This window comes from Urocitellus parryii, chromosome 8, assembly GCF_045843805.1.
Source record: "Urocitellus parryii isolate mUroPar1 chromosome 8, mUroPar1.hap1, whole genome shotgun sequence".
In the NCBI taxonomy this organism is placed as follows: Eukaryota; Metazoa; Chordata; class Mammalia; order Rodentia; family Sciuridae; genus Urocitellus; species Urocitellus parryii.
In genome coordinates, this window is record NC_135538.1 from 125,676,594 (window position 1) to 125,690,354 (window position 13,761).

General features: G+C 45.6%; 1 protein-coding gene across 1 annotated transcript in view; it reads left to right on the top strand.

Moving 5' to 3' along the window:
* LOC144256558 (actin-related protein 3B) overlaps nucleotides 1-13,761 on the top strand; it is a 56,324-nt gene that overhangs the window by 40,042 nt on the left and 2,521 nt on the right. The window lies entirely within an intron of this gene.

Consider the following 13,761-nt stretch of genomic DNA (forward strand, 5'->3'; position numbering starts at 1 on the left):
CCTCCTCTATGTAAGATGATTTTTTCCTTTCTCCAGCCTTTAAAATTCTATCCTTAATCTGTATATTAGTCATTCTCATTATAATGTGCCTTGGTGTGGGTCTGCTGTAATTTTGTACATTTGGGATCCTGTAAGCCTCTTGTAGTTGATTTTCCATTTTATTCTTTAGGTTTGGGACATTTTCTGATATTATGTCATTGAAAAGATTGTGTGTTCCTTTGGTTTGTATCTCTACATCTGTGTCTATTCCAATAGATCTAAAATTGGTCTTTTCCTGTTATGCTATATTTCTTGGAAGTTCTCTTCATGGTTTCTTATCATCTTCTCTGCGTGGTTGTCTTATAAGTGGCCTAGTCTGTTGGTGATCCTTTCCATTGAATTTTTAATTTGGTTTATTGTTGCCTTCATTTTGAGGATTTCTTCTTGATTCCTTTTTATAATCTCTGCCTCTATTTAAGTGATCTTTCATTTCCTATATTTTCTCTCTGATACCATCCTTTATTTTGAAGATTAGTCTCACTGTGTACCTTCTAGACTCCTTCTCTGACAGTTCTTCCACTGTGTTGTCTGCATTCTATTGTTGGAACACTTTGGTTTGTTTGAGGTACTTTGTTCCTTTGTTTTTTCATGTCTTTTGTGTGTCTTCCCATTGTGTGGGCCAGCCAATAGCAAGATGTTCTCATACCCTCTTCCAGTAGTTCCACCCCTTGTAGCCAGCCCCTCTGTCCCTGGGCTCTTCCAGGCTCCCTGAGCTGAAGAGAGCCCGGTTTCCTCCAGTTTCTCCAACCGGACCTCCCCCAGGGAACTGTCCCTAGTCGCTGGCTTTCCACAGGCTTGCCAGACCCAGACTGGCCCACACAAACCCAGCTGCAGTCTGATGGACCCGAAATTCAGATTCCCAAGGCTCTGCCTTCTGCAGTACCAAGATCTCAGTGCTGTTTCAACTTGCAGAGAGACCAACACGGAAACGCTCACACAAAGGAGACCCTGCAAAGAGGCAGTCAGATGTTAGCCACTAGCACACCTGGCAAAAGGACCTCAGGTGTAACCAGACCTGCAGGTACCCTGACAATATATCTCCAGGCCCTGGCCAGTGTCCCCAGACTGAGGCAGCCGTGTCCCAAGATGGAGGCAGTGGCAGAGGCAAACCTATAGGCCCTGGCAGGTGTCTCAAGGTGGCAGCTGCCACTTGTAACCAACCCTATGGGTATTGTGACAACAGACTTCCAGGCAGCAGCTGGCAGCGGGGAATCCGCTGGCCCTCTGCGGGTAGTCTGCAGGCTTACAGCAGGTGATTGGCAGGTGGACGTCAGGTGGTAGGCATTGGGTAGATGAAAGGCCAGTGATGCGCAGGCAAGAGGCAGGCAAATGGCAGATGATAGGTGGTCTGTGCTCAAAAAGCAGGTGATATGCTGGCAGGAGGTGGGCGATCATGGTGGATGAATGAGGGGCAAACATGAGGGGGTCGGTGGGCAGCGATGGCTGCTTCTCAGAGAAACAGTATTACCTTTGCTTGGAATGTAGCCTCCCTCTAGTTCGCCATCTTGGAAAAGGGCACTTCAGTCTTGAGACAGAATTCTCTTCTGGGAAACCTCAGCTTTTGCTTTTAAGGCCCTCAGCCTGGTGGATCATTCCCTACCATGTTGTGTTACTTAATGTTAGCCACAACTACCCCATACTGTTTCGGCAACACTGGGTTAGGTTTGGTTAAATCAGCATGTTTGGTGGCCTGGCCAAGTAGACACATAGAATTAACCATTGCAGAGGCCAAGAAGGAGCAGTCTCTAGGAGAAGAGAAGAAAACTGGAAGCTAGGGTAGACAGCTGTCATTTGCCCTGTCAGATTACATAGAGAGGTCCCACAAGTGAGGGCCGAGTGGCACCAACAACAGATAAAACAGTCTTGAGAGAGGAGTTGGGCAGAGCCCCAATCACAGAGTTGAAGGAAAAAGAGTCACAAGGAAGAGAGCTTTGGGGATGATTCCTGCCTGGGTTCAATTTGCAGCATTGAAAAAAAACCCAAAAACTAAAACTAAAATTAAAAACCTTTTGTTTCTAGAGAAGGATAAACTTTCTAGAACAAGAATGGGGTCCTAATTAGAACAAGACATATTCTGTGCTTGTATAGTTTTATCAAAATGGATTCTACTGTCATGTATAATTAAGAACAACTAATAAAATATTATTATTTAAAGAAGAACACAATGTAGCAATGACAGGTTTCTCACAGAGTTGGTAGTGTAACCTGTAGCATTGGGACATCTAGTGAGAGATGAGAAGGCACTTCATCTGAAGTGTCTGGTTTTTTTTTCTTTTTTGAGGGGGTGTGATACTTGGGGTTGAACCCCTAGGGCCCCCTGCACCCTAGGCGAGTGCTCCACCTCTGAGCCATACCCCTAGGCTGCTGAGCAGTCGTGCCCACAGTTACACACAGTGGCTGATAGGTGGCACTGTGTGTCTGCCACACTGGGCCTCTAGCACAGATACGCTTGGCATCACAGGAGTCGGCAGTTTTGTCTTTATATCATATTAGATATTAAAGAAATGAGCTTGGCTCTTCATGTGGGTTTTATCTTACATCTTTCTGACTCACATTTCAGGAGGCTGACAGACTATGTGTGGGGTTCATGCTGTGTGCTGGGTGTTCTCTTGCTGCTGCAGGCGAGACCTTCTCGTTTGCAGGGGTGATTTAACATGTAGGCTTTTATCTGACGTCCTGAGGTAGACGTCTACACAGGAAGGTGAGGTCTGTGGTACTTGTTGCTGGCTCTTGAAAAAGTCCAGTCACTACAGGGAACTTCAGCAGATGGTTTCTCTGCACCAAGCCAAAGTACACTTGACCATCAGGATTCAGAGCCCCTGAACAGAGAGGAGGGCCGCTGGAGAACTGCCTTGTAAAACCAGGTTCAGGGTAGGAAATTTAGATTCTGTATAGGGCCAAAGATCATTATTTCTAATTTAAAATTCATACTCATTTTAGAAGATTTTAGATGTACAATTTTTTTTATTATTTTCGGAATTATTTGATCTTTATTCAGGTGTGGTAAGATATTAAATATTTCAGTACATTGTTTTTGTTTGAATGAGTTATTTGGTTATATTTCTCTCCCTCTCTTTTGGTACCAGGGATTGAACTCAGGGGCACTCATTCACTGAGCCACATCTCCAGCACTATTTTGTATTTTATTTAGAGACTGGGTCTCACTGAGTTGCTCAGCACCTTGCTTTTGCTGAGGTTGGCTTTGAACTGGCAATCCTCCGACTTAGCCTCCCCAGCCACTGGTATTATAGGTGGGCACCACTGTGCCCAGCTTTTGGTTATATTGCAAGATCATCCAAGCATACAACAAATGACATGTAGAAATAATTCCATAAATAAATTACTGTATTCCTTTGCTAATCATCTTGGGATATATTACAAAAACTTCGATAAAAGCAGAAGTCACTCTGTAATCACTGTTATCGTTATATCTTTTTCTTTTATTGTCCTGTAGTATAAACAGGTACATAGATGTATTGTGTTTTGATAATATTTTCTATCTTATGACATACTCCTTGGCATTATGTCATAAGCACTTTCCTAAGTAATTAAAACTCTTCAGAAACATTATTTTCAGGGAGGTCTGATGTGCCTTCTCAGTACCAGCTCTTTTCCTATATTTGGGTTCTGATATTTTTATACCAGGACACTTTTTTTTTCTTTTTTGGTGGGGGACATAATCTGCTATGTGAGAGTCTGTAATTAAGATTTTTTGATTCAGATGGGTCTGATTTGAGAATTTGCTGTCTTGAATGAAGCAAATAACTTTCTGACTACAATTTTTACCTGGCTTACCGGGTCTTTGAATACACTTGGATTTCCCCTCAAAATTTTAAGTGGACCTGTGGGAGGGAAACTGAGTATTGGGAAAGTGCCTTTCCAGAAGATTTCTAATGGGTAGAACCCTAACCCATGAAATTTTCTGATCTAATGATAAGGAATCATTTTGTTTTCTCAATTGAACTGCCTTTAGAGTGAATCACATTGAGATTTGGCTTTTGTTGAAAGCGTCTTGATCAGTCTTAACTGCCCTGTCATCGTCTTTTTTTTTTTTTTAATATTTATTTTTTAGTTTTCGGCGGACACAACATCTTTGTTTGTATGTGGTGCTGAGGATCGAACCCAGGCCGCACGCATGCCAGGCGAGCGCGCTACTACTTGAGTCACATCCTCAGCCCCATGTCATCGTGTTTTTAGAGTAGAGGCTCTACAGGTACACAGCCTGGGTTTTCACACTGACCGAGCCCCTTCCTAGCATCTCAGTGCCAGCCTCTCAGAGGCTCTGCTTCCCCAGCTGCAGGATGGGTGTGATGGGTGTTATTGGAGGGTATAATTAGGTAGCCCTTGTAAAGGTTGAAAGCATAGCACTTACTATGCAGTAGATGTTATGTGTGACATTAATACTAGTAGATGTTGCTGTTCTCTTAATCCTGGGGCCACGAGCATGGGAGGGCTGGAGTGGCGGGGCTGCAGCTTCCTAGCTTTGTGGCTTTGGGCTAGTTATTCAAACATTAGTGTTTTAATCTGCAAAATGGGGGTACGGAAACCTACTTCAGCATGTTGTTGTGATGTTTACATGGGATAAGAAACAGCACAGTCACTGACACTATTAGTAATGATCATAAATGAAGAGGCCCTTACAAGTTAAAAGAAGCAAGACGTGTAGAGATAAAAATCTAGTGAATAATCTAAGGTAGTATATGAGCAAGTCCATGACATATACTGCAGTCTACAAATTTGAAATGAACACCAGTTTAGACTTAGTTCAGAGAAAATGCTACAGTTTTAGTTTATTCTGATAGAATAGTTTTATAAAACTATGTTCTTATTTGAATTAATTCCATGGAGGAGGAAGGGAGAAATTGTGTTATATTTTTAGTAAATTGATTTGACTTTTACAGATGAGTGCTCTTTGAGTTTTTATCTCTTATCATAAGACTCTGACAAAGACTGTACATTGCAGACATGAAAGGAGTGAGAAAGGCCCCTTTGGCTGAAGGTTTTTTGAAGGTCTAGGGTAGAAGTTGAGGCTTTGGCTGAGTGGAGGTGGACCCAGGGAGAGTGATCATGGTGTCTCACAGGCCCTGCAAGGTCCATTTACTCATTTATTCTCTGATCTATGTTTATGGGACCTGCCATCTCCTGATGGTGGTTCTGGACAGTGTAGGATTGACTGCGACCAAAACAGGATCAAAATCCCTGCCACGGTGGAGGTCACGTCTGTGGAGGTCAGGTCTGTGTAGGGCAGCAGACAGTAAAGCTGTGAGAGTAGGTGCTAAGGAGAAAGTGAAACAGGAACCGGAGCAAAGGCGTGCTGGGCTTGGGGCGTGGGCATCACTGTCCCCAGGCTGCGCGTGTGGCCTCTGCATGCTGGCTGAGGAGTGGGCTCGAGAGTGGGCAGGAGACTGAGTTTCTGCACTCTGTTCCCACTGCTTTGGATGAAGAGCTTTTTATGGCCACACACCATGCTTATTAAGGGATGGCAGATTGTTTTACCTTAACAGACCCCAAGGGCAGGATTCCGTGTCACCAATTTAGAGTTTGTGTTCTGTTCTGCTGAGACTGTGATGTGTGGATGGGGCTGTGTTTTGTTGGGGGACGGCTCACATTGTAAGAGGCTGGTTGTTCAGTTTTGAAGTATGTCTGAGCAGGGTCATCAGAACAGTGAGAGGTCTTGAAGGAGGTCCTGGGAGAAATGGGAGAAATGGTGGAGGGAGATAACATCATTGGGCTTGCAATTTGGTCGGGAACCGTCAGCTCTCTTGGAATCCTGACAGGCAGATGGGTGGACAGGTGGGCAGCGGTGCCAAGGGCCAGCCTAGGGCCAGTGGTTGCAGACTTTAGCCTGTGTGCTGAGAGCCACTTCACAGATGGGTCGCCAGCAGGCTGGGGCTACATGCTGTATACCTGGAAGGGAGGCACTGTGGACTAGTGTGAGTGTGGTGGTGAGCACGGACGTGGATCTCACTGTGCTCTAGTCCCCTTCTTAGAAGAATGGGGCAGTGTTTTGGGAAGATGCAAGAGTCTGGTTTGCAGAAATGCCTGCAGCAGTGCCCATGACCAGTAGAGCTGTTGCAGTGTTCTTTCAAGGGTAGTAGATGCCTCCTGCAGCCAGGGCCAGGCCAGCAGATTCTTCATGCATGCACTGGTCTCTGCTCCCTGGCTTTCCAAGTTTGCAAGTTATTTGCCTATATATTTTTGCAGCAAGCACTGCCTTTTGGGATTGTTGTGCATTTAGGACCACTGGCCTTTTATCCAGCTAATGCTTTTGAGATGCCTGAGTCACTGCATCAGTTTCTTTTGCTTAAGTAGCACTCCAGCAAATGGCTACAGCACAACTTGTCCATTTGCCTGCTGATAGACATTTGGGTTGTTTCCAGTTTTTGGTTCTTACAAAAAACTTGTTATGAACATTTGGCTCTGTATCCAAAGGTCTGTGTGTATGTTCTGTTTCCCTTGGCTGTATACTTAGGAGTGCAGTTGCTTTGTCACATGGTACATGTGTAGTTAATTTTATGAAAATACCCAGCTTTTTCCAAAGTGGTTGTACCACCAGCCTATGAGAGTCCTTTGTTCATATCTTAGCCTAAATTTGATGTGTGGTGCATTTTATTGGTATGATCTTAATTACAATGAGTGGCTTGCCTTTTTGTGTACTTATCGGTCATTTGTATATCTTTTGTGAAATGACTGGATCTTTTGTCCATTTATGTATTTTTTATTGAAATTTTATTGATTTATCTTATTGAGTTGTAAATGTTCTTCATATATTTTGAATATAAGTCTCTTGTCAGATGTGGGTATTGCAGATATTTTCTCTTAGTCTGTTGTTTTTAATTTTTTAATCATAACTTTTGAAGAATGTTAAAAGTCTAATTTATCAGTGTTTTTCCTTAATTGTTCATGCTTTTTATGTTCTAAATTATTTTTGCCTACTTCAATTTGAAAGTTTTAAATATTCTGTTTTAGAAATTCTGTAGTTTTAACCTGCATATTTAAATCCATTATCTATTTTTAAATGATGTGTATATGACATGAATTAATGTGTATAGAACAAGTAGATGCTCTGTGGATGTCAGTTATGCCAACAGCTTTTCTGAAAAGGACTGTCCTTTCCTCCTAAAGTACCTGGGCAACTTTATCTAAAATCATTTGACCACAACATGCATAATGCTGCTTTTATGATTTTTGTGAATAAATGAACAATGACTCATACATTATGCCTCTTATGGCAACTCAAGATCTTGCTGTGCTTCTGAACTATCATGATGAACATTTATTTTCATACTCTGGTGAATTATTTTTTAATTAAAAAATCCATTGCAGAGATGAGACAAGTAATTGCAAAACCTGACCTCACACTGGATCCTGGCCTGGAGAGAAAAACATGCTATAAAGAATATTAATAGATCAAATGACAAGAGTTGAATAGGAAGAGTAGATTAAAGTTTTATAATAATGTTAGTATATGAAGTGATAACCGTACTGCGGTTACGTAAGAGAAAGGTTCCTATTTTAGTAACACATACTAAAATATTTAGGAGTATACTGCCAGGATGTGTATAATTTACTTTTAAATGATTCTAAAGAAATGTGTGAGGGAGCAAGGAAGCACTGCTGATAAAGCAAATAAAAACACTTTATCCAGTAGTAAGGTTTGTCACTTATGCTAAATGTAATATTATTTCTAAATAAAAATGTTTCAAAATAGTGTTTTAAAATTTATTATATCATCTTATTGACTTAAAATTTGCTATTTTGTAAAAAAAGAATTTAAATGTATTAAAATAGCTCTTAACAGTGCTTTTTTTGAAAAATGTGAATAGAAATTTCTTGGGATTCTGGGAGTTGAACCCAGGGCCTTTGCACACCCTAGGCAGGCAGTCTATCACTGAGCTACACCCTAGCCTGTGAGTAGAAATTTGCTCGAAAAATAAATGGCTATTCTAGATGTAATTTACCATTTAAATTTTTTTTAATTTAAAAAAAATGGTACTAGGGAATGAACCCAGGGGCCTTAACCACTAAGCAATATCCCAGACCTTTTTAATATTTTATTTAGAGACAGAGTCTTACTGAGTTGCTTAGGAGCTTGCTGAGTTGCTGAGGCTGGCTTTGAACATGTGGTCCTCCTGCCTCAGCCTCCTGAACCACCATACCCAGCCTAATTTACAAATTTTAAAAATGCAATGTGATGATGTCCTATATTGCAGCTTCTCTGTCTTTAAAATCATGCTGTTAATGTTTTGGGATAAACTGGCCTCTCTGAAGTTTTCTGATGACAAATGTGTTCTCTTCCGGTATCTTTTTGGATACCTGCTTTGACTGATGTGAATGGTTTAAAATGATCACAGAGCTATGTGCACAAGAACCCTTTGTCTGTCCTAGGAAGGCAGGATCACTGTGAAGTTCTGATATAGCTCCATGGATCTAATGTGAACCTAGTTGTGGTTTTTTTTTTCCTTATTCTTTTTTATCTTTATTTATTTTTTTATGTGGTGATGAGAGTTAAAACCAGGGCCTCACGCGTGCAAGGCAAGTGCTCTACCACTGAGCTACAACCCCAGGCCCCAGTTTTGTATTTGATCTGTGTTCTGTTACAGCAAAGTCCATATACCTACAGAGCTGCCGGACAGAAGATCTGCTTGTAGCCTGGAAGCCTGAGAGGCTTAGGGCATAGCAGACAGCCAGTCAGGCCTCACGGAGCCTGTGAGCTGATCTGGTCAGGAGACCATCGTGTCCACTTACGGTGACCCTGAGGGTCGTCTTATCTACTCAGGATGGTCAGGAAGACACTGAGGGTTGTGTTTTCCCCCGGGTGGTTGGGGCGCCGCCAAGGCTTGTCTTATCTACTTGGGACAGTTGGGGAGACCACGTGTCTGCTTCATCTTGTCCACCTGTCATGGCCAGGTGGGTCCCTTACTGTATTGTCTCACTGCTTGCCACTTTCAGGGTCTTAGCTGACTCAGTTCTGGTGCTTTATTTTCTCCCCTCCTCTTGTGAAGGGCAAGTGTTCGTCACGGTGGTGCGTTTGGTGCAGGCCTGTCTCACTGTGCCTGGCCTCAGAGCCCCTGATCTGGGGTCTCCGTTCCTGCCCTGTGGCTGTGGCTGCTGTTCCACATTCCTCATGTCTGCGGAATAATTTTTCAACTCCTAAGATTACTGTTGGAATTTCCTGACTTCTCTAGAATCCTCTCAGTGGCAAGGGCCGTCCTCACGTGGCCAGTATTCATGCTCATGTTGTCTTCAGGCTTCACTGTGTGGTGTGGTCTCCTGGTTCTGTCTTCAAAGGAGTGACTTCATCACCCTGGACAGCGCAGTGGCCTGTGAGCTCTAGTCCACGCTGAGCCGCACGGGTTGAGCTCCTGCTGCATTCTGCAGTGAGGAAGTAATACAGGCGCCGTCCTCCTGAGCTGAATGCCTGCTGCTGAAGTGGCTCTGCTGAGGGGTTCTTGGCTGTGTCTACGTGTGCATGGTCAAGGCAATCTTGTGAGAGAGAGCTATGGGCACTCCAGAGGGACAGTGCTGTTGGCTGCTCAGGGCTGTGCCTGCCTTCGGGGCTTCATGGAGACTGAGGAGTGCCTTGCATCCACTCAGCCACGGACATTCACAGCTCCTCTCACGCTCTGCAGTGAGAATCAAGGTTCGTTCAAGAATGACTTTTGCTTTTTTTTAAAAAAAATTGTAGGAAGTGAATAGAATTCCTTCTTAAAAGTCTAAAATGTATTAGAAGATTGAAAATACTGTTTTTAAAATGTATCTCCATATGAGAGACCCTGTCTTAAAGGTTGATTTTTACATTTTAAACTTTTTGAGGTCACAAGCCCCTTTAATCTTTTAATTTATTTTCTGCAGTGCCAAGAGATGGAATGCTGGGTCTCATGATAGGCAGGTGCCCTACCACCTCGCCGTACCCCCCAGCCATGGGCCTCTAGGAATCTCTAGATGTAGGAGGTCACTTGCATGCCTTATTTCAGCTCAGGGCCTCTGACCCCACAGGAGGTGCTTGTGGGATGGAGTAGGTTGTCCTCCGTGGATCACTGGTGTGTGTAGATTGCCGAGTTTGTTCAGTGAGGAAGGAAGGACTTCCAATGGAAGACTAAGCGTTCTTTTTATAAACCAGTCTCATTGAACTTGTTAACCCTGTTTTGCCTGAAGATAGTTCCATTTCAGCATACCCCCCTCCCACCTGCCTGCCTGCCTTCTAGTATGCATAATCTGAGGCGGTCAGGAGAGTATATCCAGGACCAAAGGAAGGAACAGCTGGAGGAATCTGGGTAGGAGAAAGCCAGGATGGCAGAACAGTGCAACCGGGAGACCAGGGGCAGAATGGTGCACGCATCGCGCGGACCTGTCTAGTCACAGAAGAGAGGCCCCCAGGGTGCTGCGCTCCCCAGCAGCCCAGGGAAAGAGGGACACCTCCTCTGTAATGAGTCACAGGGTCTGAGAGCAATGTGGTCCCAACCAGGGGGCTTTCCTAACAGGCTGCTTTTCTGACACCGAGACTGGAGAGATTGTTCGGACATCCCACTAGTCCTTCATCCTGAGTCCCGCAGTAGCCAGGGCAGTGAGCTGCTGGTTCCTCTTCCAGTGGCCTGCGGGCCCCTTGTGGAAGCACATGGCGCACGTGCAGTGCTCCAGTGGGGTTGGCAGGGTGAAGCCAGAGCCCTGAGGAGAGGTGAACTCCACGCCTTTCATGTCATCTCTCGCAGGAACACAAGCAAGGGATGTTTCAAGTTTAGCCTCAGAAAATTATTGTTGATGTATGGTGTTGGTATCCAGTGCTGGAATTGAGAGCAGACCCATGTCTTCTGTTGTCTGGGGAGGAGCAAGCTTCCCACACATTTCTGTGGTAATCCTGTAGCCTGGCTCTGTGGCTCTCTACACTGAGGGGAGCAAGGGAGCCTCCATACTGTCCTGGCCCCCAGGAGCCACTGCAGGGACCCTGGCACAGGGGCTGTTAGGAGACCAGAGCTGGGACTTCCGTGCCAGAGAAAGGCTATGGTAATCATAGCCTGAAAACCTTGAATGGAGTGGTGCAGCGCACTCTAGGAAAACAAAAGAGAACAGAACCTCGGCTGATGCAGAGTCCTGTCTTGCTTCCTCCCCCACCTCTTGTGATTCTTTTTTTTGTGTGTGTGTGGTGCTGGGGATTGAACCCCGGGCTTTGTGCATATGAGGTAAGCACTCTACCAACCGAGCCACATCCCCAGCCCCTCTCGTAATTCTGAATTGAGTGGAACCATTAGAGGTTTATCCTAAGGTAGGAGGGTCAAGGTATCAGGAATGCTTTGAAATCATGATTCTTAATAGTAAACAGGTCCGATGTGTCTCCAGAAGTGTTATAGGCTAAGATGCCTGTCTGAAAGGGAACCTGTTGTACATTATTTAAAATTGTTCCCCTGACTTGCCATTCGGTGTCATCTTGCATGAGTGTGGCTACCAGGGGCTGCCTTTGACTGCAACTGTGGATGATGGTCCCTGGGCTCTGACAGTAGGTCCCTGCTGCACTGAGGGATTTCCCTGTGTGGTGACAGGATGGCAGTGATCATTCATGATGTTGACCTGGAGATAGGATGGGGCTTGGGAAGTCCAGGTTTGCAGTTTTTTAGGACGGAGGCAGGTTCTCTGTGGCCCCTCGTCTGGGTGGAAAGGGGAATCAGAAGGCCTCTCCAAGAAGGGGTTGACTGCAGCGCAGGTTCCCTCCTGTGCCTGGGTCTTCTAACTCCAGGGACCAATCCCCAGTACCCCCTCGGGGCATCTTGGCATCAAAGCCCTGGGGTGCTGGCAGACTGCCTCTTCTATGGCAGGGAGCCTCAGCAGGTGCTTGCCCCAACATCTGTCACTAGGTGGGCTCCCTGACGGAGGTGCCCCAGGGTATGCCCCACCCGTGCTGGGAGTTGAGAAAAGCACCAAGGGATGGGTCAGGGCTTGGGCTTCCTGAGTACTACTCACCTCTGTAGAGAGCCTGGGGGGTTGGCTCAGAGCCTGCCTCTCCCTGGCCCTCAGCCAAGCCCTCCCTTAAGAATGCATTAGACTCACTGGTAAAAGACTATTAGCACAGTTTTTGAGACCACCAGTGGCCACTTGGCTTCCCAAGGCCCCTGCCATGGTCTTGTGATAGCCTTGGGCTGTCCTCTTCACCCAGCAACTGGAGCGTCGGGCTGCAGGTTATCCAGGACTTGTTAGGGGGTTGTTAGAGCTGACACTTCTCTGCAGGCACAGCACGGAGCTGGAAAAGGTCCCCAGGTGGAAGGCCAGATGGCAGGTGGGCTGTCTGCCTGCTGCTCTTCCTTCTCCACCCTCAGCTGTCTAATCCTGGGTGCCTGTGGTGTGGTTGGTGTTGCAGGGGTCAGCTTGGGAACCCATCCCTTCTGCCCAGTACTTGCTGTTGTTTCTGGGGGCAGCAGTAAATGGGAGAGCCTGTTCCCAGTTGCATGACTTACAACCTGGGTGCTCTGGTTCCTTGAGACATCTGCTTTCCTGTGAACTTGGTCAGGGGTTTGCTGTTCAGACACAGAGCTGACCGAGTGCTGCTGGGAGAAATGCCCGGCGGCAGTTGGTCCTGCAGTGACTCAAGTCATGTGGGAAGGTTAGGGAGGAATGCGTGTAATTCCACCACCTCAAGGAGGGCCTTTTTGGCTCTTTTTTTTTTTTTTGGTACCAGGATTGAACTCAGGCACTGGACTGCTGAGCTGCAATCCCAGTCCTATTTTGTATTTTATTTAGAGACAGGGACTCACTGAGTTGCTTAAGGCCTCACTTTTTGCTGAGGCTGGCTTTGAACTCTTGATCCTCCTGTCTCAGCCTCCTGAGGTGCTAGGATTATAGGCGTGTGCCATTGCACCCGGTCCTTTTTGGCTCTTTGATGGAAGGATTATTTTGTTTTTCTTATAGTTTCTTCAAATGGCATTTTTTTGTAAGGGAGATAAATCAGGTTATATTTAATCACTTCCATTGTTCTACACATCATCCTGTAGTCCTAGAGAGACAGCTTTTCTATCCTCAAACTCTGATAGGCAGTTTAATGACATTTGCCCCCACTGCCGCACAAGTGCCTGGTGTGGCCACTTGGCAGGCCTCTGCAGGCAGAGGGATGGCTCACTTGACGTGTCTCCAGGTAAGTTGGGTGTGCTTCCTTCCCACTGAGAAGGTTCAGGAGTTAGTTGGAAGCCCTTGCCCAGAAGTCGCTGAGGCAGAGCAGCTAGAGATCCAGTGTTCGTAAGGTTCATAAGGTGGCCTCAGTCTGTTTGCCAGCTTGTGCAGGCTTTTTTTGGGTGGGGGCGGTACTGGGGATTGAGCCCAGGGACACTTAACCACTGAGCCACATCCCCAGCCCTTTTCCATATTTTATTTAGAGAGAGAATCTCACTGTTACTGAGGCTGACTTTGAACTTGTGATTCTCCTACTTCAGACTCCCGAGTTGCTAGGATTACAGGAGTGTGCCACCGCACCCAGAAGCTTGTGCTGTTTGTTTGGGCTTCTTGATCCTCACAGGGGTTCTGCCGGGTCCAGATGGAGCATGCAACAGAGGTGAAGAAAAGTGCTGAGAGGACAGTTGGTAGCACATAGTTGTCACAGGAAAAAAAAATAGATAACATCTTTTGGGTAGCATTGACTTGCTAGTTAGTGTGTTCGTCTAGGATTGCCTGTGTGTTGGATGTGGGAATTGTGCTGTGGGGCAGTTCCTGGAACATGGTGGGCAGGTGATCTCATCCAGG